General features: G+C 42.6%; 1 long non-coding RNA gene across 1 annotated transcript; it reads left to right on the top strand.

Moving 5' to 3' along the window:
- On the top strand, positions 1-25271 carry LOC120104832 (uncharacterized). The gene is made up of 3 exons (XR_015972778.2): positions 1-1713; positions 2447-2508; positions 23423-25271. It is a non-coding gene; the product is annotated as an uncharacterized LOC120104832 (long non-coding RNA).
- Positions 25272-26802: the final 1531 nt, after the last annotated feature.

Genomic DNA, 26802 nt, shown 5'->3' with positions numbered 1-26802 from the left:
TAACCATGAAGACTGATCACACTAGAGCACACGTGGCAGCTATCCCGAGTGACACATGCCAATATGCCAAAGTACATGGGATTTCAAAAGGAGGATCATGAACACTTGGATGGCAGGATTTCTTTGCAAACAAATTATCCTTCCACGTATTAGAGTTCCCTCAAGTTCCTTTCTCAGGCGGGATAAGCCTCTCATACACCCACATCCAAGTCCCAGGCGCCCATTCTCTTCGTCATAGACATTATCCCATAATCCATTCACGGACATCTCCCAGCTCATTCCCAACATCTTCCCACACCCAACCTAAACACAATCCCTGCTCCGTGCCTTATCCAAGCTACCCTACCAACATCCCAAACCTCCTAGCTATCAGCCATTCACCCCATTCCCTTCCAAATCCAAGGAACAGAAACGTCCATCGTCCAAGATTTTCTTCCAACTTTCTTCCAGCGAATCCCAAGCTCATTCCACGTCATTTTTCTTCCCCTGTTCTGGAATAAAGTAGCATGACCCGTGGGATAAAATCAAAACCCACTTCTTCCGGATTGATCCCAACATCCCACACTCATCCCGATTGCCTTCCACGTCTCCTCCCAGATTTTATCTTTCCATCGTATCTCCATCCCGTTTGCATGTCGTTCATAGTTCTGCATCCAAAGCTTCTTCATTCCGTCTTCATCCCAGCTCCCCTCCTTCATTCCATTCTCTTCCCAGCATTTGTATCTCCACATCACCACGGAGTGGATCAACATCCCAAGTGCATCCCGAGCTCCAAGGAATCCCCTATTTCGGAACCACTCCCAGCCGGCATGCCAGATTGGCTCAAACCAATCCAAGCATCCCACGTTCGGCCATCCGTGGATCACGTCCCAGCATCCTTATCACCTTTCGCATCCGATTCCTCCTGAACCAAGCCAACTTCCCTTCCGGATAAGCTCCCAGCTCCCGAATCCAGCATCTTCAACATCCCATCTTCTCCGGATTATTTTCATTCGCGATAGCCTCCCTTCCAGCCATTCCAAGCTCCTGAGTTCATCCTTATCCACGGATTCATCCCAGCATCTGGATAAGCTTCCAGCTCCCCTGTTATGCATAGCATCCATCAACAAATCCTAGCATCCGTAATCTTTCCAGCTTGCATCTTTATCCACGTCAACAGTCCCCGCGATCAGCTCTCGAATGCATTCTGTGGTTCAACTTCATCCGTCCAGCCATCGGGACCAAAGCCAGCTCTTCTCAACCGTGGAACCATCTTCCATCATCTGCGGGGGAGATCAAGCCTCCACAGCCTTATCTTCCCACCCATTTGAAGAAACAGAGGAGGAGAGAGGGAGAGCTTGCTGCTTATAAAAAGGGGAGTCGACGTGATTGAGGGGCATTCTCTTCCGTTCCATTCCTCCTCTTCCCCCGCCGGGGACTGATCCCATCATCTATTCGGAGGGAGGAAGCCGGCTCATCCCATCTCTTTGGAAGGGGGGAATACCACAGAAATAAAAAAAAGCAGAGGAGGGAGAATAGTTTGGGCATTTCGGGAATAACTTCCTATATAAAAAAATGAAGTGCTGAGAGGGAGTTTCTTCGATGGAAGTCGCCGGAGGAAGAAAGAAAGAAGGGCTGGTCGTGATGGAAGCCTTCTCCACTGCTGCTGCTATCGCCCACGACTCCATGGAAGGCTGATCTCCTCACTAGGGCTGGATGCAGCCCTAACAAAGGGTCAAGGATTTTATATTTTAATTTTATATTCTTGGAGTTGTATGAACTTATTATTTTTTAATGGATATCTTTTTTTAAATCATATTTAATTTCTGTGATTTTAAGTATGACATTTATACAACTGTTCTCCATGATCCCTAAGTAAATATAAGATAGTCTATGCTTAGGGAAGATGCAGTGTCCTGCCACATTAGTTTAGGGTAGACATTTCATGCCAACTGAAGATGGATTATTCCCAAATTACTTTTGTGAATTTCTATTTAAATGCTTATTAGGCTTGTAGCCAATTTGCATGTTAACCCAAGAATAAATTAAAATACAAATAATCCTTGTTTCGATGTTAGTGGTGAATTCCTTGCCCTAGGATCCCCCAAACTGATATCATTTTAATTGCATTTCTTATTAAATTGCTTAGTTTAATAGTCTTCACAAACTCTTCCTTTTAAATATTTTTATTTCTTTTAGAGAAAAACAACTATACCCCAATCCCTGTGGATCGATATCCGTAATCACTATCCTACCAGATATGTGCTATTGCGTGGTCTTTAAAGTTGACTTTCAATTTTTGGCGCCGTTGCCGAAAATTGTTAGTATAGTTATTTTTCTTTTCATATATATATATATTAAAAAAATTTTCAAAATATATATATATATCTAAAATAAAATAAAAATATTTTCTATTTTCCTTATCTCCTTCTTCTCTCTTACTAATTTTTAAATTTTTTTTATTCAGGAATCAAAGAGGAAATCTGGGACGATCAAAAAGAAAACTGCTGAAAAAGGAATGCTGTAGAGGTTTGCATAAAAATAAAAAAAAAATTGCTAGAGAAATTTCCTTTAGTAACCTCCAAACCTTTCTTATTTAAATTGATCCCCAGTTTGCTAGAAATTTTGTGGTGATTGTTTGATTTTAATTTCAGTAAAAGTGTGAATGCATGCTTGATACACATACACCAATTAATCCGCACATAGTAAGGGCAATCACCCCAACAAGATAAGAACTGGATTTCATCACCAGATTCTTGCCCAAATTAGGTGAACCAATTCGCACATAGCTATCACTTTAATTAAAATCAATTAGACGTTGGCTCCTAGGGACATTCGAGCTCAATAGGATGAAGATCACCGAAAGTTGCACCAATTTCGCTCTGTGGCTCAGTTGATGTCTAGGCAAGCTTTGTCCCTAGGAAGATAGTTCATCTGTTCGAGGCAAGTGGTTTTTAAGTGGGACCTTTGCAACGCATCGTGACCCCCCCACTTACCTAGAAGCTTACCTGGTCAACTCAGTTCATTAGGCCGGATTGGAGGCTTAGGTGCTCTCTTCAAACCAGTTAGGAACTGTCTAGTGATTTTAGGGTAAACATAAGGAATTGATGTGTTTTTCTTTTAATGCATGTTTGACTGTATTTGACTGATCAGAAGAGTTTTAGTGTATGCAAGGGTGTCGTTCCAGGTCTCCTGAATTAATACCTTTTGATTCTGAAATAGAGCGTTCTATTAGGGCCCTTCGAGCTGAAATTCGCACCTATAGAACTATAGGATCTGCTCCATCTGTTGAGATGGCTGAAGAACAACCCAAGCTATTAAAGGAGTACTTCACTCCTTCCATTTATACCTCTCCATCTTGTATTCGACTACCTGATACTACTGCTGCTGCACAATTTGAAATTAAGTCTAGTGTCATCCAAATGCTTCCCTCTTTTTATGGACTCAACAATGAAGATCCATACAAACATTTAGATGAGTTCTTTGAGATCTGCACCACTGTCAAAATTCAGAACTTCATTGATGATGCTCTGAAACTCAGGCTATTCCCTTTCTCCCTTAAAGATAGAGCTAAGCAGTGGCTCCATTCATTAGAAGCTAATTCCATTCTTTTATGGGCTCAAATGCAACATGAATTTCTGAAAAAATATTTTCCCATAGAAAGAACGAACCAATTTAGGCGTGCTATCACGAGCTTCTCCCAATCTGACGGAGAAGAATTTCATGAAACCTGGGAGAAATTTAGAGATTTACTCCGAAAATGCCCGCATCATCAAATACCCAAATGGCAATTAGTGCAATGTTTCTATGACGGGTTGTCCGAACGAAATCGTCAAATGGTTGATGATTCTTGTGGAGGAACTTTCATGCTTAAGAGTGAGCATGAGGCATGGCAGTTATTTGAAAACCTCAATAAAAATTCCCTCCACCATGCCTCCTCCGCTCGTCAAGCACCTCCGAGTTCTCAAAGAAAAGGAATATATGAAGTTAGCCAGTCCATAGGTCTATCTGACAAAGTAGATGCACTATCCCGCAAATTGGACCAGCTAATGTCTAAAGAACAGCTTCCAAACTTTCCCCAGCACAAGTTTGTGCTCTTTGTTCTAGCCCGTCTCACCCTATTTATGAACGCCCTTCGGCAGCTCAATTCCCTGAATTTGTGCAAGAACAAGTTAATGTTGCCCAAGCACAGTCTCGACCAGGTAATGATCCATTTTCCAATACATATAACCCAAGATGGCGTAACCATCCAAATTTTTTTTGGAAGCAGCAAGCTTCGAATACTGCCCAATCCTACTCCCAAAATTTTCAAAACCCTCAGAATTTTCAAACCCCACAAAATATTCATCCCTACCGTCTTTCGACTCAACTTCAACACACCCCTCCTCCACCCCATAGAAACACAGCCTTTGAGGAGAAAGTGTTGACCTCCCTTCAAGGTTTGGAAACTATTACACAATTGGTGCACTCTCACACACAATCTATCGCCAGGCTAGAAACCCAAATGGGGCAACTAGCTAATGCACTGAACAAGCGAGAGGAAGGAAAGCTTCCAAGCCAACCAGTGAGTAATCCTAGGGGACAATACATGGCTCAAGAAAATCAACTAAATACAATTCATCATGAACAAGCCAATGCTTTGACTACCCTAAGGAGTGGATGTATAGTAGACAATAGGATTGGGGAGGACAACAATAAGGAAGGTGAAGAAGAGGATAGAAATGTGTCAAATGAAAATCTAAAACCTTCTTCTTTTTCTTCCACTAGTCTACCTTCTGCCAAAACTCACATTCCAAAAGTCCCATTTTCTGAAGCTCTTAATTCACCCTCTCCCTTTGGCAAAAAGGGAACTTCACTAGAGGAGATGATGGAGGTTTTCAAATAAGTCAAAATCAACCTCCCGCTTCTTGATGCTATTAGACAAGTTCCCTTCTATGCCAAATTTCTCAAAGACCTTTATACCCAAAAGCGAAAATCTAGGACACATGTGCCTAAAAAGGTCTTCCTAACTGAGCAAGTGAGTTCTATTCTCCAACACAACACCCCTCCAAAATTCAAAGATCCTGGTGCTGTTAGATGTATGCCCTAGAAGCCAATCTGGCTGACACATTGTTAATTCTAGGGACATAATTTTGTACTTGACTATTTATTATTGAATAAATAAAAGGCATCTTTTCATTCATATTATTTATGTGTCTATGAATCGTCCAAGAAATTAATAAGATGATGATACATATTCTCAAGAGTTGAGAATTTGAGCCATGTATCATTGGTGATTAATTTCTAAATGCTCCTGATCAATGGATCATCACGAGGACGGTGATCGATCCGATCAGTGCACAGATCACTTTCCTTCTGGATGGACGAGACTTGAGTCCACAGTGTAGGGACACTGACGTGATAGTGCAGGTGCTTGTTAGAGAACAAGGGTACTGAGCGTGACCAAGACAAGAAGTCACTTGGATGTCTATCCACTCGTCAGTGACTTGCTTGATGTTGCAATAGTTTGACTGGTCCTTTGACCTGCGGTGCTTCAGCTACTCACAGTGAGGTTATTGTAGTTTGACTGCACACATACATGGTCTCTAGCCATATGGGTCCATGCAGTGTAGATTAGCTGCAGTAGGTTCACTGTAGGAGTAGGGTATGCACCTACAAGGAATCTATCGACCTTGATAGAAGAGGAGTGATCCTATGTGATTTGTTAGACTGAGTTCTAAGACCTTGGCCAGGGCAGTAATATAAAGTGGAGAAAGAGTTTTCCACTATCGAACTCGAGTCGAATAAATTTTGACATATGACAGACGATGGGGTTTGACGAGTTGTCCATGACCTCCGTCCTGTAGGGATCCACGATAGTAGGACTGTATCACATGGTAACTGCACCTAGAGGTTCATCTTTCTATTCTACTGGGTAGCCACTACATGCTGCTAGGTGTCACTGGTGGATGGTGGGACTCACAGGGATTATCTCGATGATCGATAAACCCTAATGAGTTGAGTTGGAATCGTTCCAACCCATTGAAAGGAGTTTTCAATGATATAGTGATAGAGATCACAATATATCTCACTACCAGTCAGAGTAGAACCTATGGGGTCACACACACTAGAAGTATTGACCGATCCGATGGTTGAAAAGTGATTATGAATCACAAGTAATCAATTCGATTGATATTCAGTTGAAGAAGGAACAAAGGAAATTAATTAATTGGACTTGAAACAAGAGTCCTACTTCGAGTAGGATTTCTAAAGTCCTAATTGGATTAGGACTGGGAATCCTAGTTGGAGTAGGACTGGGATTCCTACTTGGAATAGGATTCCTGCAATCCTAATGAGATTAGAAGTTTTGAATCAAAATTAGATTCCTACTTGGAGTAGGATTCCTAGAGTCCTAATCGGATTAAGACTTCGGATTCAAATAGAGTCCTAATTGGATTAGGACTAAAATTATATATGTCCTAATTTGGATTAGGATTTCTTAAGTCACAATTAATTATTAATCTAATGAATCAATAAGACTCCTAATTGGATTAGGATTGAAGAGTTCAATTGAGTCAAAATTGATTTAAGTTCTAATTGGATTAGGACTTACCTAGATTGGATCCAAATTGGTTCACCCTTGGGCTAAGCCTAATTGGATTAGGGCTTGACCACATTAGGGCATTCCAATCCCTACCTAATATGGATTAGGGTTTACCATGAGGAAGGGGATAAGCCCCTCCCCTTTCCACGTGGAGAAGGGAGAAGAGACGGCGCCCCCTCTTAGGAAAGACATCAAGAACTCCTAAATGTTAGGAGCTCCACATGTCTATAAAAAGAGACTTGTGGGCGGCACCTAGGGCATAGAAGAAGTCCTCTTCCTCCTTGCCGTACGCCTCCCTCTCCTCTCCTCTTGGTTCAGCCGCAAGCAAGGAATATAAAAGCCAAAGGTGTTGGCGGCATCCTCTTCCTCCCTTCTTCCTTCCAACGCAGGGAAAAGAAAGAAGGCTGCGTGGGGATTCTTCTTCTTCCTCTTCTTCATCCTTCTTCTTCCTCCTCTCAAGCACAATCAAGGGTTGATTGAAAGAGAGGAAATCAGCCATCAAAAGAAGTCTTTGCAAGGGAGCTAGCACCCCAGAAAGACAAGAGAGCTTTGATCGGATCACTGCTTCGTGTGGATACCCGTAGAGGCCAGACACTTGAACGGCTTCAAGCAAACCTTCATCCTAGACCATGAACTTCAGTTTGCGGTGATCATCTACCCGCACAAGGTGAAGATCTGATCTTCCTAAAGGTTTAAAAAGTTTTAATTCTTATCTAACTACGAACGATTCATGAAACAACGTTCATGCGATGAACGTCGATCCCGCTTATGCCGATTCCGCTGCCATCTGAATTTTTTTGAAATATCAGCGGCATGGGCGGGTTCCCAACAGTGGTATCAGAGCCTAGGCTTCGTAGATTAAGGTAAGAATTAATTATCTAAAGGCTTATTAGATCTGAAAATTGAATGATCATGCATGCTGAAAATTTTTGCATGCAGATTTTTCAGGGGTGCTGATTTTTGCATGCTGATTTTTATGTGATAAAATGATGATTCTAATTGCGTTGTTAATGAGATTACAAAGTTTAGAATCATGATTAGCATGATCAGCAACCTATGTCATGATATAATCAGTTAGTTTTCAGATCTGAAAATTATAATTATTGCATATGGTGATGATCATAGGATTCAAACCCTTTTGGTATCAAATGTAATGACCTGCGATGTGATCTGCAATGTCATGTAATTTTTCAGATGCTTGCATGCATCTTATTTAATGTTTTGAGAGGCCTGCGTGCCTCCTAAAAGGAGATATAATTTATTTTTATTTTTATTTTACAATCTGGTTGTATTTGTGTGATGTGATGTACGTCAACGATCAAGTTGAAGACTAGGCATGAGATGAACAGGTGATCTAAGCGGTTGATGGCGATTGGATCAAGAGTTGATCAAGGATCGGATCAAGGAGGCTTGGAACCAATTCAAGAGTTGAAGACCAGTTGATCGATTGACGTGCATGTGCTTGTAATACGACCTAACTAGAATCCATGATCATCACCTATTTAAAGTTTAGCTTTAATTATTGCTGCGATTATAACTGCCTGCAATGTGCCGTTTGCATGTGATGTGAATGTGAGTCAGGTAGATAGGTTTACATATGATGTAGCAAACCCAATTAAGACCTAAATCAAAACCTCCTCAATCAAGTCGAGAGTGAACCGACATGAGCAAGTCATAATAGATTAATTGATCTAATTGGTGTCTAGGAAAGCATGAAAGGTGGTTACTTAATTAGGACCTTACTCTCTGAGTAAGGGGAGCCTCCCACCTGCTTACCTGGCCAATTGTTCGATTACCTCTTATGAAGAGCTCAAGTTGCAAACACTAAGACCTGATTAACCAATATTAAGTCAATAGGTCTTCCACTGTAGTAGAGCTGCTAAGGCCTTTCTGATGTTGATTTGTCTCGGCTGGATACAGTGGTCAAGTTGCATCGGGGGGCTGGACCTCTCTATAGACATGAGATGTTGTAGGGTAAAGGTGGGGTTGGGCACCAATAACTGTTAGGTGAGGACCCAATGACGACTTTATTCCTACGGTTATACGGTGGGTCTGACTTAACTAAGAAATGGGACCAATAACTGTTAGGTGAGGTTTTCATGGCTTAGAGACCAAGTTACACTGCAACATGCTTGAGAAGCATTGTACAAGAGTTGTACATTCATCAATCTATGTGTCACCAATAACTGTTAGGTGAGGTGGCATGTAAATTGGTAGGACCGCAGTACCCACTAGAAATCCTAGTCGTGTGGGATTTCCGTTTTCCTACCAGGGGAGTGTGAGGGATTCGAGAAAATAGTGAGAGTTATATTTGTTCTAAAAGACCTTAGAACAGATTAGGATCAAGTACAAAAGTCTAACTAGAATCTTTACTCTCTGCAGATACAATGTCAGCTTCAAACCCTTTAACCCGTATTCTTGAGACCAACCGACTGACTGGAACCAATTACAAAGACTGGCTTAGAAACCTCAAAATTGTTTTGGACTGTGAGAAAATAGGCTACATACTCGATTCAGATAGCCCCACACTACCAACACGTCCTACTGATGTTCAGCGTCAGATGCATCAAAAGTGGATGGATGATGACATTAGAGTTAAATGCTATATGATGGCATCCATGTCCAATGAACTCCAATGCTAGCATGAGAATCTCAAGACTGCTAGGGACATACTAGCACACCTGCAAGAGTTGTATGGTGAGCAGAGTCGCACAGCTCGTTTTGAAGTGTCCAAGAGGCTTTTCAAAACAAAGATGTGCGAGGGGCAGTCTGTCCATGATCACGGTCTGACTATGATCAAGGATCTGGAGGAGCTTGAGAAGCTCGGTATGGACATGCATAAGGAATTACAAGTGGATTTGATCCTACAGTCACTTTCTGATTCATTTGGTCAGTTTATAGTAAACTACCACATGAATAAGATTGAATGCACTAAGACTGAACTAATAAACATGTTGGTAACTGCTGAGGGAGCCTTGAAAGGTTCAAGGGGCAATGTCCTTGCTGCTAAGTTGACTTCTGGTTCCAAGAGAAAGTCTACTTGGAAGAAAAAGAAGCCTGCTAAGAAGCAGAAAAAGGACAAGAAGCCAAAGAAGGAAGTTCAAAAGAAAAGGGCTAACGACAAAGGAAAATGTTTCCACTGCAATGTCGATGGCCACTAGAAGAGAAACTGTCCTTCATGTTGGGGTATGTGGAGACCATTGGTGATGAAGAGAATTGAAGGAGAATCAATTCTGCATAATTCTGTCTGGCGGACTGTCGGAGTCGACTCGAGCTACAGTCGAGTCGACTCGGGAACAGTCGAGTCGACTCGGGAATAGTCGAGTCGACCCGGGAGGAGAAAGACCAGAAGACCGAGAAAACCATGTTTCTGTCTGGACTGTCAGAGTCGACTCGAGCTACAGTCGAGTCGACTCGAAGCATCGTCGAGTCGACTCGAGCTACAGTCGAGTCGACCCTAGATCGTGCCAGTTTTGTCCAGACGTGCCAGAGTCGACTCGAACCACAGCCGAGTCGACTCGGGCTCGCGGAAAATCGTACGGACGATTTTCTTTTGGTGTTTTTTGGTAGCGTTTCGACGGCTATGATCATCTGAAGGTCTTGAGACTATATATAGGACTCATGAGAGCCCTAGGAAGAGACATTCAAGGATATTTCGAGAGAGACTCTTGTTTTGTGTGGCTAGGGTTCTAGAGAAGAAGAGGATTGGGATCCTACTTCTTGTGCAAAGGGAATTCTGTGTGAATCTCTTGTAGAGCGATCGTGTGTGATCGTTCGGGTGTGTGCTATCTCTGTAATCTGTTCATCCTAATTGAGATTTGGAGCGGTGGAGGACGTAGACTACTTGTAGCCGAACCTCGTTACATCTTTGTGTTTGCTTTGCTATTTTCTTTCTATTTTTTCTTCCTTTGGTTTGATAATCTGCTGCGGTGCTCAAGTGTTTTTACCCTATTGATACCACGGGGTAATCTTTTGCCCTTCGTAGCGGAAGCGAAGCGGTGATCCTTGAGTCCGGTGTCGAGGGAGCGAGAGAGTGCTTATCCGTTTGCTTCTCTCTTTGCTTGTCCGACGTTGGTGGTTGTATCGGTGTGAGTGGGTTCCGGTGCAGGGCGTCGCCAATAACTGGTATCAGAGCTATTGGTATTCTGCAATGGCGGGTGAAGGAAAGTTGCGAATTGAGAAGTTCAATGGCACGAACTTCGAATTTTGGAAAATGCAAATAGAGGATTACCTTTACCAGAAGGATCTCTATTTACCTCTTGGAGGTAGAGCGAAGAAACCAGAGAAGATGTCCGATGAAGACTGGGAGGTCCTCGATCGGAAGACACTCGGCACCATTAGATTGTCACTTGCATCCCAAGTGGCATTCAACATCAAAAACGAGAAGACGACGATGGAGTTGATGGCAACATTGTCGCGGATGTACGAGAAACCCTCAGCATCAAACAAGGTATTTCTCATGAAGAGGTTGTTTAATCTTCGTATAAAAAATGGCGGCAACGTAGCAGAATACCTCAACGAGTTCAATGGACTCACAGCCCAGTTGGAGTCAGTAGAGATTAGTTTTGACGATGAGATTCGGGCATTGCTAATTCTCTCCGGATTGCCTGATAGCTGGGAGGGCCTGGTGATGGCAGTGAGCAACTCTTCGGCGACGGGGAAGTTGATATTTGATGACGTTGTGGGAGTGCTTCTGAGTGAAGAAGCAAGAAGGAAATCTTCTGGAGCTACGGAGTCGTCTGGAAGTGCACTAAACATCTCTAATCGGGGAAGACAAAAGAAGGACGGTCGATTTCGAAGCGACTCGAAGTCGAGATCCAGCAGGTCTCGAGCACCTCAGAACAAGGGAGCGAAGTGCTGGAACTGCGGGAAGATGGGGCACTTTAGGAGGGACTGCAAATCTCCTAAAGGGAAGCAAGGCGACCACACCGAAGGAGTCAGCAAGGATCTGGCAAATCTTGCTGAAAACGGTGACATGGATGCCCTCGTTCTATCTTTATCTACCGGTGACGAGTCTTGGGTGATAGACTCGGGCGCGTCTTTCCATGCTACATCCCAACGGAAGCTTCTTGGAGGATATGAGAAGGGAGACTTCGGCAAAGTCTACTTAGGGGATGGAGAGCCTTGCACCATACAAGGAAGGGGAAGCGCGGAAGTGAAGTTGATTTCTAGATCTTCACTTGAGCTTGAGGACGTACGGCACGTGCCTCAACTGCAGAGGAATCTGATTTCTGTTGGACAGTTGGCGAGCCAGGGGTACAAGACTATTTTCATAGCTGATCAGTGGAAGATATCCAGGGGTTCGTTGATGGTGGCTAGTGGCAAGAAGGTTGGGACACTTTATATCGCCAACGGCACGGAAAACTCTATTGGAGTTGCTGCAGCAGATGTGGACGCCAAGTTATGGCATTGCAGACTTGGGCACATGAGTTATCAGGGACTGGAGGTGATGCACCAGTTGGGAAAGCTGCAGGGTTTCAGGAGTGTTGAGATGGGCTTCTGTGAGGATTGTATTCTCGGAAAGTAGAAGCGTGTTTCATTCAACAAAGAAGGTAAACCTCGGAAGCAAGAAAAGCTAGATCTCGTGCACACGGACATGTGGGGGCCTGCACCGGTTTCTTCCATTGGTGGATCTCAGTACTATGTTACTTTTATTGATGATGCTACCAGGAAGCTTTGGGTGTTCTTCTTGAAGCACAAGTCAGAGGTATTTGGGGTCTTCAGGAGATGGCAGGCAATGGTAGAACTCGAGACAGGAAGAAGGTTAAAATGCCTGAGATCAGACAACGGTGGTGAGTATTGTAGCAGGGAGTTTGAGGACTACTGTGCAGAGGCTGGGATCGTCAGGCAGAGGACAGTTCCAGGGACACCACAACAAAATGGAGTTGCTGAAAGGATGAACAGAACAATTAATGAGCGTGCCAGGAGTATGAGGATACATGCTGGATTGCCACAGCAGTTTTGGGCGAAAGCAGTTAACACTGCTGCCTACTTGATCAACAGAGGGCCATCAAAGAAACTTGAATTTGGGATTCCTGAGGAAGCATGGACAGCAAAGAAGATTGATTTGGCGCACTTACGAGTATTCGGTTGTAAAAGTTATGTCCATGTTGATTCCAGTCAAAGAAGCAAACTAGACGCCAAATCAAAGAAGTGCATTTTCGTTGGATACGGAGGTCAACAGTTTGGGTATCGTTTTTGGGATCCCGAACACAGGAAGATCATTCGTAGTAATGATGTAGTATTTAATGAGAAAATGCAGCAAAGCACTGAATCAGAAACAAAATCTGTTGAGCCGTGTTTTGTGGATCCTGAAGAGGAGTCTATAAATTCTGGTCAGAAGACTCAGTCAGAGCAAGAACCTGAAGTATTGGCACCCTCTCCACAACTAAGAAGGTCCACTCGTAGTACTCATGGGAAGCCTCCTCAAAGGTATGATGGGACTCTTAGTTATTTGCTGCTCACAGATAATGGCGAACCTGAATGCTTCACGGAGGCATTGGAGGTTGATACCAAGAAGGAGTGGGAGTTGGCCATGGATGATGAGATGGAGTCATTGGAGCAGAATCAAACGTGGGATTTGGTGGATCTGCCCAAGGGGAAGAAAGCACTGTCAAACAAATGGGTTTACAGGCTGAAGGAAGAGCAGGATGGGAAGAAGCGATACAAGGCCAGGCTGGTTGTAAAAGGATTTCAGCAGAGAGCAGGTATCGACTTTACGGAGATCTTTTCTCCTGTAGTCAAGATGAGTTCTATTCGGGCGGTGCTGAGCATGGTGGCAGTAGAGAATCTTCACTTAGAGCAGCTTGATGTGAAGACAGCTTTTCTTCACGGAGATCTCGATGAGGAGATATATATGCAGCAGCCGGAGGGATACATTGCAGCTGGCACGGGTGACTTAGTTTGCAAATTGAAGAAAAGCCTCTATGGTTTGAAACAGGCGCCCAGGCAATGGTATCTCAAGTTCGACAGTTACATGCTTGAGATAGGATACAGGAGATGTCAGGAGGATCACTGTTGCTACTTCCGGGACTTCGGTACATCTTACATTATCTTGCTATTGTATGTTGATGACATGTTAGTTGCAGGAGCTAGCATGCATGAGATTGCAAAATTGAAGCTGAAGCTGTCAAGAAAATTTGCAATGAAGGATCTAGGAGCAGCGAAACAGATCCTTGGGATGCGGATCAGCAGAGATAGGTCTAAACATATCCTCAGACTATCTCAGGCGGAGTACATCAGCCGAGTACTCAGGAGATTCTGCATGGAGGGTGCCAAACCTGTTGGCACACCGCTGGGTGCCCACTTAAAGCTTTCCAAAGGGCAAAGTCCGAAGACGCGGGTGGAGGAGCTCAATATGTCAAAAATCCCGTATGCATCGGCGGTGGGGGGCTTGATGTACGCTATGGTGTGTACAAGACCAGACATTGCTCAAGCAGTGGGAGTTGTGAGTCGCTTTATGAGCTGCCCAGGCTTGGAGCATTGGCGCGCGGTCAAATGGATACTGAGGTATCTGAAAGGCACGGAGCACATGTCATTGTGCTATGGAGGTTCTGAGATCCAGTTACAGGGCTTTGTGGACTCAGACATGGCAGGAGACTTGGACGGCAGGAGAAGCACGATAGGGTACTTGTTCACCTTGGGCAGTGGAGCCGTCAGTTGGATTTCCAGGTTGCAGCCAGTTGTTGCATTGTCGACTACGGAGGCGGAGTATGTGGCAGCCACAGAGGCATGCAAGGAACTAATATGGCTTCAGGGCTTGATGAAGGAGCTTGGGAAGGAGCAGAAGGATTGCATGTTATATTCAGATAGTCAAAGTGCAATTCATCTGGCGAAGAATTCAGCTTTCCATTCGAGGACGAAGCATATTGACATACGGTACCACTTCGTGAGGTCATTGCTCGAGCAGGGACTCGTCAAGTTGGAGAAGATTCATACAAGTCAGAATCCTGCAGATATGTTGACGAAGGTCGTCACGGTGGAGAAGCTGAGGTGTTGTTCAGCTTCTGCTGGTCTTCATGCTTGAAGACGTTGAGGAGGCATCGTACCGATTTCACTAGGATGATTCAGTTTCAGTGGGAGCACAGAGGAGAGCCAAGTAACAAGAGTATATACCCAAGGTCTCCAAGTGGGAGATTGTTGGGGTATGTGGAGACCATTGGTGATGAAGAGAATTGAAGGAGAATCAATTCTGCATAATTCTGTCTGGCGGACTGTCGGAGTCGACTCAAGCTACAGTCGAGTCGACTCGGGAACAGTCGAGTCGACCCGAGAGGAGAAAGACCAGAAGACCGAGAAAACCATGTTTCTGTCTGGACTGTCAGAGTCGACTCGAGCTACAGTCGAGTCGACTCGAAGCATCGTCGAGTCGACTCGAGCTACAGTCGAGTCGACCCTAGATCGTGCCAGTTTTGTCCAGACGTGCCAGAGTCGACTCGAACCACAGCCGAGTCGACTCGGGCTCGCGGAAAATCGTACGGACGATTTTCTTTTGGTGTTTTTTGGTAGCGTTTCGACGGCTATGATCATCTGAAGGTCTTGAGACTATATATAGGACTCATGAGAGCCCTAGGAAGAGACATTCAAGGATATTTCGAGAGAGACTCTTGTTTTGTGCGGCTAGGGTTCTAGAGAAGAAGAGGATTGGGATCCTACTTCTTGTGCAAAGGGAATTCTGTGTGAATCTCTTGTAGAGCGATCGTGTGTGATCGTTCGGGTGTGTGCTATCTCTGTAATCTGTTCATCCTAATTGAGATTTGGAGCGGTGGAGGACGTAGGCTACTTGTAGCCGAACCTCGTTACATCTTTGTGTTTGCTTTGCTATTTTCTTTCTATTTCTTCTTCCTTTGGTTTGATAATCCGCTGCGGTGCTCAAGTGTTTTTACCCTATTGATACCATGGGGTAATCTTTTGCCCTTCGTAGCGGAAGCGAAGCGGTGATCCTTGAGTTTGGTGTCGAGGGAGCGAGAGAGTGCTTATCCGTTTGCTTCTCTCTTTGCTTGTCCGACGTTGGTGGTTGTACTGGTGTGAGTGGGTTCCAGTGCAGGGCGTCGCCAACACTTCATACCTCGAGAGCCTGAAGAACAAGAAAGGTGACACACCTTCAGAAGGTATAGACTTGCTCATGATTGAAACTAATCTAACGGTTTCTTCTACTTCTAGTTGGGTTATAGATTCTGGTTCTAGTGCTCATTTGTGCACTACCATGCAGGGTCTAAAGGAAAGTAGAAGGCTGGCGGAAGGTGCGGTAACCCTTCGGGTTGGCAACGGGGCAAAAGTTGCTGCTGTGGCTGTGGGCACCTACCATCTGCGACTACCGTCTGGTTTTAATATATTACTTAGAGACTGCTATTATGTACCTATTGCTAGCAGAAATTTGATTTCTGTTTCATGTCTAGCACAGGAAGGTATGTTTTTACATTTGACAAAGACTGCTGTTCTATTTATTTGAGAAATAAAATAGTTGTACGTGGTTTTATGATTGACAATCTCTATCATTTACATATGGATGTATCTGTGAATGTTACCGAGCAAGAAGTGAGTGCCAAAGGATCCAAAAGATCCAGAGATGAGATAAACCAAAAATATTTGTGGCACCTCAGACTTGGCCATATTGGAGAGGATAGGATGAACAAAATGGATAAAGATGGGCTTCTCGGCTCATTGACTTCCGAGTCATATCCAGTTTGCGAGTCCTGTCTTCAAGGAAAAATGGCTAGACTGCCCTTTGTAGGACATGGGGAGAGGACCACTGAAATACTTACCCTAGTACATACAGATGTATGTGGCCCATTCGATGTGCTAGCCAGGGGACGTTATTCTTACTTCATTACCTTTACCGATGATTATTCATGGTATGGGTATGTGTATCTTATGAGACACAAGTCTGAATCTTTTGAAAAGTTCAAAGAGTTCAAGAATGAAGTAGAAAAACAAACTAGAAAATCTCTTAAGGCTCTTCGATCAGATCGAGGAGGAGAATACCTTAGTGGAGAATTCCGGGACTATCTCAAGGAAAACGGTATAGTCTCACAGTGGACACCTCCGGGTATACCTCAACTCAACGGGGTGTCAGAGAGGAGGAATCGGACCCTATTGGATATGGTCAGGTCCATGATGAGCTTCACTGATTTACCTATGTTTCTTTGGGGAGATGCCTTACTTACCGCAGTATATCTACTGAATAGAGTTCCCTCTAAATCCGTTCCTACCACACCGTATGAGATATGGCATGGTAAGAAACCAAGTCTTGGTCATCTCAAGATTTGGGGATGTCCGGCCCACGTCAAGAGACTACAGGCAGACAAGTTAGAGGCTAGGACCATAAGTGCTCGTTTTATAGGATATCCTAAAGAGTCATTAGGATACAATTTTTACATCTCAGAGGATCACAATGTGTTTGTGAGCCGTCATGCCATCTTCTTGGAAAATCAGTTTATCCTTGATAGAGGCAGTGGGAGGAAAATTGAACTTGAAGAGAAAGTCTCTGAAAAGCAACGAGTCATGGATCCTATTGAACCCATTCATACAGAGCCAGTACACGATGTCCCTCGACCACCTCATAGATCTAGTAGGGTCTCCCATCCTCCCGATAGATACTTAGGTATAATAGAAGAGGATACCGAGGAAATGTTTCTAGTGGGAGATAGGGATCACATACAGGATCCCAAAAACTACAACGAGGCGATATCTGATATCGATTCCGAGAAATGCATTCCAACCAAGTCTGGACCTTAGTAGACCCACCAAAAGGTATTGTACCTATTGGATGCAAATGGATCTACAAAAGGAAGATAGGTTCGGATGGAGAGGTAGAGACCTATAAGGCAAGGCTTGTGGCGAAAGGGTATAGTCAGCGCGAAGGCATTGACTATCAGGAGACCTTTTCACCTGTAGCCATGCTAAAATCCATCCGAATATTGCTTGCCATTGCAGCATTTCATGATTATAAAATCTGGCAGATGGATGTGAAAACTGCTTTTCTGAATGGATATCTTGATGAAGATATCTATATGGAACAGCCTTTGGGTTTCACTTCCAGTGATGGAGATCACAAGGTCTGCAAGCTGCAAAGGTCCATCTATGGACTAAAGCAAGCGTCTCGAAGTTGGAACACTCGTTTCGATGATGCAATCAAAACGTTTGATTTCATCAAAAATGAAGAGGAACCGTGTATTTACAAAAAGGTTAGTGGGAGCGCTGTCGTATTTCTCGTACTATACGTGGACGACATCCTACTGATAGGGAATGATATTCCCATGCTAACCTCGGTCAAGGTCTGGTTGTCAAAAGAATTCTCCATGAAAGACCTTGGGGAAGCATCCTATATTTTGGGAATAAAGGTCTATAGAGATAGATCTAAAAGGATGCTTGGCCTTTCACAGAAGATGTACATAGAGGAGGTGCTGAAGAGGTTCAGCATGGAAAACTCCAAGAGGGGTCTCTTACCCCTTAGGCATGGAATTCATCTCTCCAAGAAGATGTGCCCCAACGCATCTGAAGAGATTCAACGCATGAGCAAGATTCCCTATGCATCGGCAATAGGAAGCCTCATGTATGCCATGCTATGTACACGACCTGATATAGCTCTTGCTGTGAGTGTCACAAGCAGATATCAGTCGAATCCAGGTGAAGAACACTGGACAGCTGTGAAGAATATTCTTAAGTACTTGAGAAGAACTAAAGATTTATTCTTAGTTTTTGGAGGATCATCAGAGTTAAAGGTAGAAGGATACACAGATTCAGACGTCATGACTGATGTCGATGATAGGAAGTCAACATCTGGATATGTGTTCTTGTGCAATAGTGGTACGGTGAATTGGAAGAGTTCTAAACAACCGATCATTGCTGATTCTACTATGGAAGCTGAATACATCGCCGCCTCTGAAGCTGCTAAGGAAGGCTTCTGGTTCAAAAATTCATTGCAGAGTTGGACGTGATGACATCAGATGCCATAACACTCTACTGCGATAATAATGGCGCCATAGCCCTTGCTAAGGAGCCAAGGTCTCATCAGAAGTCCAAGCACATAGAGCGGCGCTTCCATCTCATACGCGACTATGTTGAGAAGAAATATGTAGAGGTGCAGAGAGTAGACTCTGCGGATAACGTGGCAGACCCGTTCACTAAGCAGCTAAGTCAGCAAAAGACTGAAGCCCACCTTGAGAAGATGGAGCTTAGATATATGACTGATTGGCTTTAGTGCAAGTGGGAGATTGTTAGATGTATGCCCTAGAAGCCAATCTGGCTGACACATTGTTAATTCTAGGGACATAATTTTGTACTTGACTATTTATTATTGAATAAATAAAAGGCATCTTTTCATTCATATTATTTATGTGTCTATGAATCGTCCAAGAAATTAATAAGGTGATGATACATATTCTCAAGAGTTGAGAATTTGAGCCATGTATCATTGGTGATTAATTTCTAAATGCTCCTGATCAATGGATTATCACGAGGACGGTGATCGATCCGATCAGTGCACAGATCACTTTCCTTCTGGATGGACGAAACTTGAGTCCACAGTGTAGGGACACTGAAGTGATAGTGCAGGTGCTTGTTAGAGAAGAAGGGTACTGAGCGTGACCAAGACAAGAAGTCACTTGGATGTCTATCCACTCGTCAGTGACTTACTTGATGTTGCAGTAGTGTGACTGGTCCTTTGACCTGCGGTGCTTCGGCTACTCACAGTGAGGTTATTGTAGTTTGACTGCACACATACATGGTCTCTAGCCATATGGGTCCATGCAGTGTAGATTGGCTGCAGTAGGTTCACTGTAGGAGTAGGGTATGCACCTACAAGGAATCTATCGACCTTGATAGAAGAGGAGTGATCCTATGTGATTTGTTAGACTGAGTTCTAAGACCTTGGCCAGGGCAGTAATATAAAGTGGAGAAAGAGTTTTCCACTATCGAACTCGAGTCGAATAAATTTTGACATATGACAGACGATGGGGTTTGACGAGTTGTCCATGACCTCCGTCCTGTAGGGATCCACGATAGTAGGACTGTATCACATGGTAACTGCACCTAGAGGTTCATCTTTCTATTCTACTGGGTAGCCACTACATGCTGCTAGGTGTCACTGGTGGATGGTGGGACTCACAGGGATTATCTCGATGATCGATAAACCCTAATGAGTTGAGTTGGAATCGTTCCAACCCATTGAAAGGAGTTTTCAATGATATAGTGATAGAGATCACAATATATCTCACTACCAGTCAGAGTAGAACCTATGGGGTCACACACACTAGAAGTATTGACCAATCCGATGGTTGAAAAGTGATTATGAATCACAAGTAATCAATTCGATTGATATTCAGTTGAAGAAGGAACAAAGGGAATTAATTAATTGGACTTGAAACAAGAGTCCTACTTCGAGTAGGATTCCTAAAGTCCTAATTGGATTAGGACTGGAAATCCTAGTTGGAGTAGGACTGGAATTCCTACTTGGAATAGGATTCCTGCAATCTTAATGAGATTAGAAGTTTTGAATCAAAATTGGATTCCTACTTGGAGTAGGATTCCTAGAGTCCTAATCGGATTAGGACTTCGGATTCAAATAGAGTCCTAATTGGATTAGGACTAAAATTATATATGTCCTAATTTGGATTAGGGTTTCTTAAGTCACAATTAATTATTAATCTAATGAATCAATAAGACTCCTAATTGGATTAGGATTGAAGAGTTCAATTGAGTCAAAATTGATTTAAGTTCTAATTGGATTAGGACTTACCTAGATTGGATCCAAATTGGTTCACCCTTGGGCTAAGCCTAATTGGATTAGGGCTTGACCACATTAGGGCATTCCAATCCCTACCTAATATGGATTAGGGTTTACCATGAGGAAGGGGATAAACCCCTCTCCTTTCCACGTGGAGAAGGGAGAAGAGACGGCGCCCCCTCTTAGGAAAGACATCAAGAACTTCTAAATGTTAGGAGCTCCACATGTCTATAAAAAGGGACTTGTGGGCGGCACCTAGGGCATAGAAGAAGTCCTCTTCCTCCTTGCCGTACGCCTCCCTCTCCTCTCCTCTTGGTTCAGCCGCAAGCAAGGAATATAAAAGCCAAAGGTGTTGGCGGCATCCTCTTCCTCCCTTCTTCCTTCCAACGCAGGGAAAAGAAAGAAGGCTGCGTGGGGATTCTTCTTCTTCCTCTTCTTCATCCTTCTTCTTCCTCCTCTCAAGCACAATCAAGGGCTGATTGAAAGAGAGGAAATCAGCCATCAAAAGAAGTCTTTGCAAGGGAGCTAGCACCTCGGGAAGACAAGAGAGCTTTGATCGGATCACTGCTTCGTGTGGATACCCGTAGAGGCCGGACACTTGAACGGCTTCAAGCAAACCTTCATCCTAGACCACGAACTTTAGTTTGCGGTGATCATCTACCCGCACAAGGTGAAGATCTGATCTTCCTAAAGGTTTAAAAAGTTTTAATTCTTATCTAACTACGAACGATTCATGAAACAACGTTCATGCGATGAACGTCGATTCCGCTTATGCCAATTCCGCTGCCATCTGAATTTTTTTGAAATATCAGCGGCATGGGCGGGTTCCCAACAGGTGCTCCCACCATCTTCTGTGTCTTAAGAAATAATTTCATTGATCGAGCACTCTTAGATCTAGGGACAAGTGTCAACCTTTTACCTGACTCAGTTTATGAGAAACTTGGGTTAGGTGAGTTAAAACCAACTTCGGTATCCCGTCAATTGGCTGATCAATCTGTAAAAACACCACGTGGGATAATTGAAGATGTTCTTGTCAAGATAGACAAATTCTATTTTTCAGTAGATTTTATCATCCTTGATATGGAACATGAGCCTAATCCTAAGAAACAAATTCCTGTGATCCTTGGGCGCCCCTTTTTAGCTACAACCAATGCGAATATAAATTGTAGAACTGGGGTGATGAATATATCCTTTGGAAATATGAAGGTCAAGTTAAATAAATTTCGTGCCTCTGATCAACATGCAAAGGAAGTTGAGTGCTTCTTAATAGATAAAATGGATGATCTTATAGAAGAAAACCTTTCCTATATTTTGGCAGATGATCTTCTGAAAACATGCTTGGCCCATTTTGACTTTGATATAGACAAGGCCATAGAAGCAGTCAACTTCCTGCCCAACAATCAGTCTCCCACAAATTTTCATCCTTGAAGAACCCCGCATGAACCCGGTATGATTTGATAAGGATGCACTACATCTGGCTGAAGACGTTAAACTTAGCACTTGTTGGGAGGCAACCCAATTTCCATAGATTATTTTTGCACATTTTCTTGTTGTATTTTTTCAGGAGTCCTCATATTACTGATGCAACTAAGGTACACTGCTTCTATCCTCCATATGCATCATATTTTCATCCAAAATAAAAATAAAAATAATAAAAATAAAAATAAAAAATAATAATATAATATTATTAAAAAATAAAAAATAATAATTATTAAAAAAACATTGAGGACAATATCTGATCTAGGTTGGAGGGTATAGGATTCGAATTTTTGAAGAAAATTTTCGTACTTTTAAATAAGTTTATCTCAAAAAAAATTAAAAATAAAAAAAAACCTAATTTCTATGCTTTAGTGCTGAAATGATAAACACATAAAGTATATAAAATCTAAAAATTCCAATGACTAGTCAGAAGTAAGTCAATTTGAGTTCTTTTTATTAAAAATTCTTTTAGCGAGTTGTAAGATAATTTTTACTTTAGAATTTCACAACACACATGGCCTGCACTTCTAAGGGTTAGGTTCAACATTATGTTGATAAGTCTGGTAGCAACCTTGAGTCCTGATGAATCATACCTATCTAATTCACTATTATCCCATATTTATTAAAAAAATAAAAAAGAGAAAAAAAGAGTGAATTTAGTCAGGTACATCGAAAAGGGCTACCTATTGTTAAAGGTCAGTGGGCTTGTGATGATGAACCCGAGCATAGGTCCGTAGGAGAGTCTTAATGCCCAACACCTTATGCCATCTGGTGTGGGAGTGTTGACTGAATGCTTGCTACACGGAGGAATCATTACAAGAGTAAAAGTGCGTAATTTATAAATACAAAATAAAAAAAAGAAAAAAATAATATTAACCTTGAAAAAGACGATAGTGTGAAAGTCGTCGTTGTAAAAATTCGAGTAAATTAGAATATTACAGATAAAGCCCATGAGGTATTAAAGTAAATATCCACAACTCTCGAAATCCTGCAAGATAAGATGATTTTGAATCAGTGAATAGGTCTTATCTGACCAATTCTTGGAAACTACTAACTTTAGCAGTATTTTGGGGGATCTAAAACCTTAGCTTGTGATGGTCCAGATTTTACCAAGCACTCAAGTATAAATAAGTCTTACAACTCCCTAACGGAAACTTAATGACTTCAACTTAAGTTGCATACTGACTTAGGATTTGGGCTGACTTAGTAATTAAAACTTTGTGTACTTTTGAAATTATTGGTACTTACGCATTTGAAATTAGATTTTATAAAACAGTAAAATAAATTCTTTAGGTAGCGACAGCAGTTTGTGGGTATCTGAGCCGAAAACTCTCACGAGACCAAACTCGTCCACTAGGGCCACCTAGGGATTTAAAGCCTTATTGCATACGGTAAATGCAATCGCGATTCCTGCGAAAGTGAGTTAATTTCTTTTTCTATTATTTTGCTCGAGGACTAGCAAAATGTCGGTTTGGGGGTGTGTGATAAGTGCTAAATAATGCATGAATTAATATCTTACTCATAGCACTTATCATTATTTTTACGCATATATTTTAAATTTAAACATAAGAAAATTCATTCCCCTTCATCATTGCATTTTAATTAGAAATAATTCAAGTTTGATTATTTTTATTGATCAAATCTAATGTATGCAGGTCAAATCAAATTCATTAATTTCTGAATCCAAATTGCACGCACCCTGTAAGTTAGATCCTCTCAAATTTTGATTCAGCCATTCATCGCAGCTTCCCTGCATTCACGACATACATTTAAAACCAAATATGGACTGAATTCCCTGCTTCTCCGTGATTCTCTTCCTCCTTAAATCTTTCACTTCTATATCCAAAGAACAGAGTTGTTCCAGTTCATTCCCAGCCGAACCATTCATCCCAGCATTTCCGGATCCAACTCCTTCCGCGTCCAAACTTCGCAGCTTCAGCCGTTCATCCCGTTTCCAAGCCAACCTAACACACTCATTTCATCTCGTGTGCATGCTATTCGGACCCAGGAATAGAGCCGTGAAGGATTGTTCCCAGCTCATCTTTTCTTCTCCCGCGATGCGTGACAAGCAAACTACCTTCATCCACGTCAAAAGGGATCCCAGGAATTTAGCTTCCCATGTCTTCCGAAATCCCTGCATCTCACCCATATCCTCTCCGGATTCTTCTCATTTGCGATGGCTTCTCTCCCAGTCGGATGAACATCTCCCAACATACCTCCCCTGTTCCGCGTCCAAGCCAATCAACAACCCAATCCCATGCTCTCCGCGTTCTTTCCAAGGTCTTCCCATCCAGCTCTCATATTGATCCCATGGAGTCATCCTCATCCCGTGAACATATCAGCTCCATCCTTGCAATCTCCACGGAATCCAGTCATCCCCTATTTCGGAACAAAGTTTCAGCCATCCGCGAGGTGTCCACGAGTCCCCTAGCCGTGAGCTTCTTCCACGTAATCCATCCCGTGTCTGCAGATCAATCAACTTCCCTGAACCAACCCTCATCCTGTTCGTGATCCATCTTTATCCCTAACTTCTTCCACATACGCCCAAGCTAGTCTTCCCGAGCATCATGGAAGAGCTCTTTCTCCTTATCCCCTGCTTCAGCAGAACAGGATCCAAATCTTCCCATCGCAAGTCCCACGTCCACGGATCCAACGATTACTTTCCTCCCAGATCCTCTCAACGTCCACGTCCTCTCGGTGTTGAAGCAGCGTCGGTTTCTTCTGGAACACTTCCTCTCTGCTGAATCCAGCTTCCCATTATCCATGGGATGAGCTTCGAATCCCAGCAGGATCCCATATTCCAAAACAATTCCAAGGCGTCTAAACCAGGAACCAGTTACCCAACCTTGCATCCTTATCCCTTTTCTTCCGTGATTCATCTGCATCTTCCCTTTGCGATCAACCTCCCAGCCATTCCAAGCTCCTGAGTTCATCCTTATCCACGGATTCATCCCAGCATCTCTTGCATCTTGCTCCACATCCTCGCCATCCCCTGCAGCTGAAGATCAAGCAACACAACTTCCGGATCAACTACCAGCCATCCGCATCTCCTCCACGTTGAAGAAATCCCAGCTCATCTTCCCAACAGCGGATCAGCTCAATCAACCTTATCCTCCCACCCAGGTGAAGGCTATAAAAGGGAATCAATGCGTGAAGATGAAGGCATTCGGGGGGGAAGCGGGTTTCGAGGCTGAAGCTCTTCTCAGGAGTTCCCACAAAAATCAAAAAAAAAAGAGAGAAAACTTTTGGGTATTTTGGGAATGATTTCCCATAATAGCTAAAAAGGAGCCGTTCGAGGGGAGTCGCCGAAGGAAGAAAAGGAAGAAATGGGAGCCCGCTGCTGTCGCCACCGCTGCTGTCGCCCACGACTCCATGGAAGGCTGATCTCTTCACTAGGGCTGGATGCAGCCCTAACAAAGGGCGAAGGATTTTATATTTTAATTTTATATTCTTGAAGTTGTATAAACCTTATTTTGTTATTAATAAATATTTTATTTCATCGCATATTTAATTTCTGTGATTTTAAATATGAAGTTTATACAACTGTTCTTCATGATCATTGAAGTAAAATTAAGATAGTTCATGCTTAAGGAAGATGCGATGTGCTGCCACCTTAGATTAGGGTAGACATTTCATACTAACTAAAGATGGATTATGCCTAAATTACTTTTGTGAAATTTTATTCGAATGCTTATTAGGCTTGTAGCCAATTTGCATGTTAATCCAAGAACAAATTAAAATACAAATAACCCTTGTTCCGATGTTAGTGGTGAATTTCTTGCCCTAGGTTTTTTCAAACTGATATCATTTTAATTGTATTTTTTTATTAAATTCCTTAGTTTGATTTTTTTCACAAACTCTTCCTTTTAAATATTTTTATTTTTAAGAAAACAACTGTACCCCAATCCCTGTGGATCGATACCCGTAATCACTATCCTACCAGATACGTGCTATTGCGTGGTCTTTAAAGTTGACTATCAATTTTTGGCGCCGTTGCCGGGGATTGCTAGCATAGTTGTTTTTCTTTTCATAAAATTTTTTAAAAAAATAAAAATAAATAATAATAATAATAATAATATATATATATATATATATCTAAAATAACATAAAAATATTTTCTATTTTTATTACTTTCCTTATCTCCTTTCTCTCTCTTACTAATTTTTGAATTTTCTTTTGGTATTATTTGATCAGGGATCGAAGAGAAAATTTGGGACGATCAAAAGGGAACTACTGGAAAAAGAATGCTGTAGAGGTTTGCTTTAAAAAAAGTTTTGCTGGAAAAATTTCCTTTGGTAACCTCTAAACCTTTCTTATTTAAATTGATTCCCAATTTGCTTGAAATATTGTGGTGATTGTTTGATTTTAATTTCAGTAAAAGTGTGAATGCATGCCTAATACACATACACCAATTAATCCGCACATAGTAAGGGCAATCACCCCAACAAGATAAGAACTGAATTTCATCACCAGATTCTTGCCCAAGTTAGGTGAATCAATTCTCACATAGCTATCACTTTAATTAAAATCAATTAGACGTTGGCCCCTAGGGACATTCGAGCTCAATAGGACGAAGATCATCGAAAGTTGCACCAATTTCGCTCTGTGGTTCAGTTGATGTCTAGGAAAGCTTTGTCCCTTTAAGAAAGACAGTTCATCTGTTCGAGGCAAGTGGTTTTTAAGTGGGACCTTTGCGAACGCATCGTGACCCCCCCACTTACCTGGGAGCTTACCTAGTCAACTCAGTTCATTAGACCGGGTTGGAGGCTTAGGTGCCCTCTTCAAACCAGTTAGGAGCTGTCTAGTGATTTTAGGGTAAACACAAGGATTTGATGTGTTTTTTCTTTAATGCATGCTTGACTGCACTTGATTGATCAGAAGAGTATTAGTATATGCTAGGGTGTCGTTCTAGATCTCCTGAGTTAGTACCCTTTGATTCTGAAATAGAGCGTTCTATTAGGGCCCTTCGAGCTGAAATCCGCACCTATAGAACCATAGGATCTGCTCCACCTATCGAGATGGCTGAAGAATAACT

This window comes from Phoenix dactylifera, chromosome 13 (assembly GCF_051530095.1).
Source record: "Phoenix dactylifera cultivar Ajwa chromosome 13, Ajwa_hap1_PhDact_Kaust_v1.1, whole genome shotgun sequence".
Taxonomy (NCBI): domain Eukaryota; kingdom Viridiplantae; phylum Streptophyta; class Magnoliopsida; order Arecales; family Arecaceae; genus Phoenix; species Phoenix dactylifera.
The sequence above is the reverse complement of the archived record's forward strand: the minus strand, read 5'-3'. Positions and strand labels throughout refer to the sequence as shown.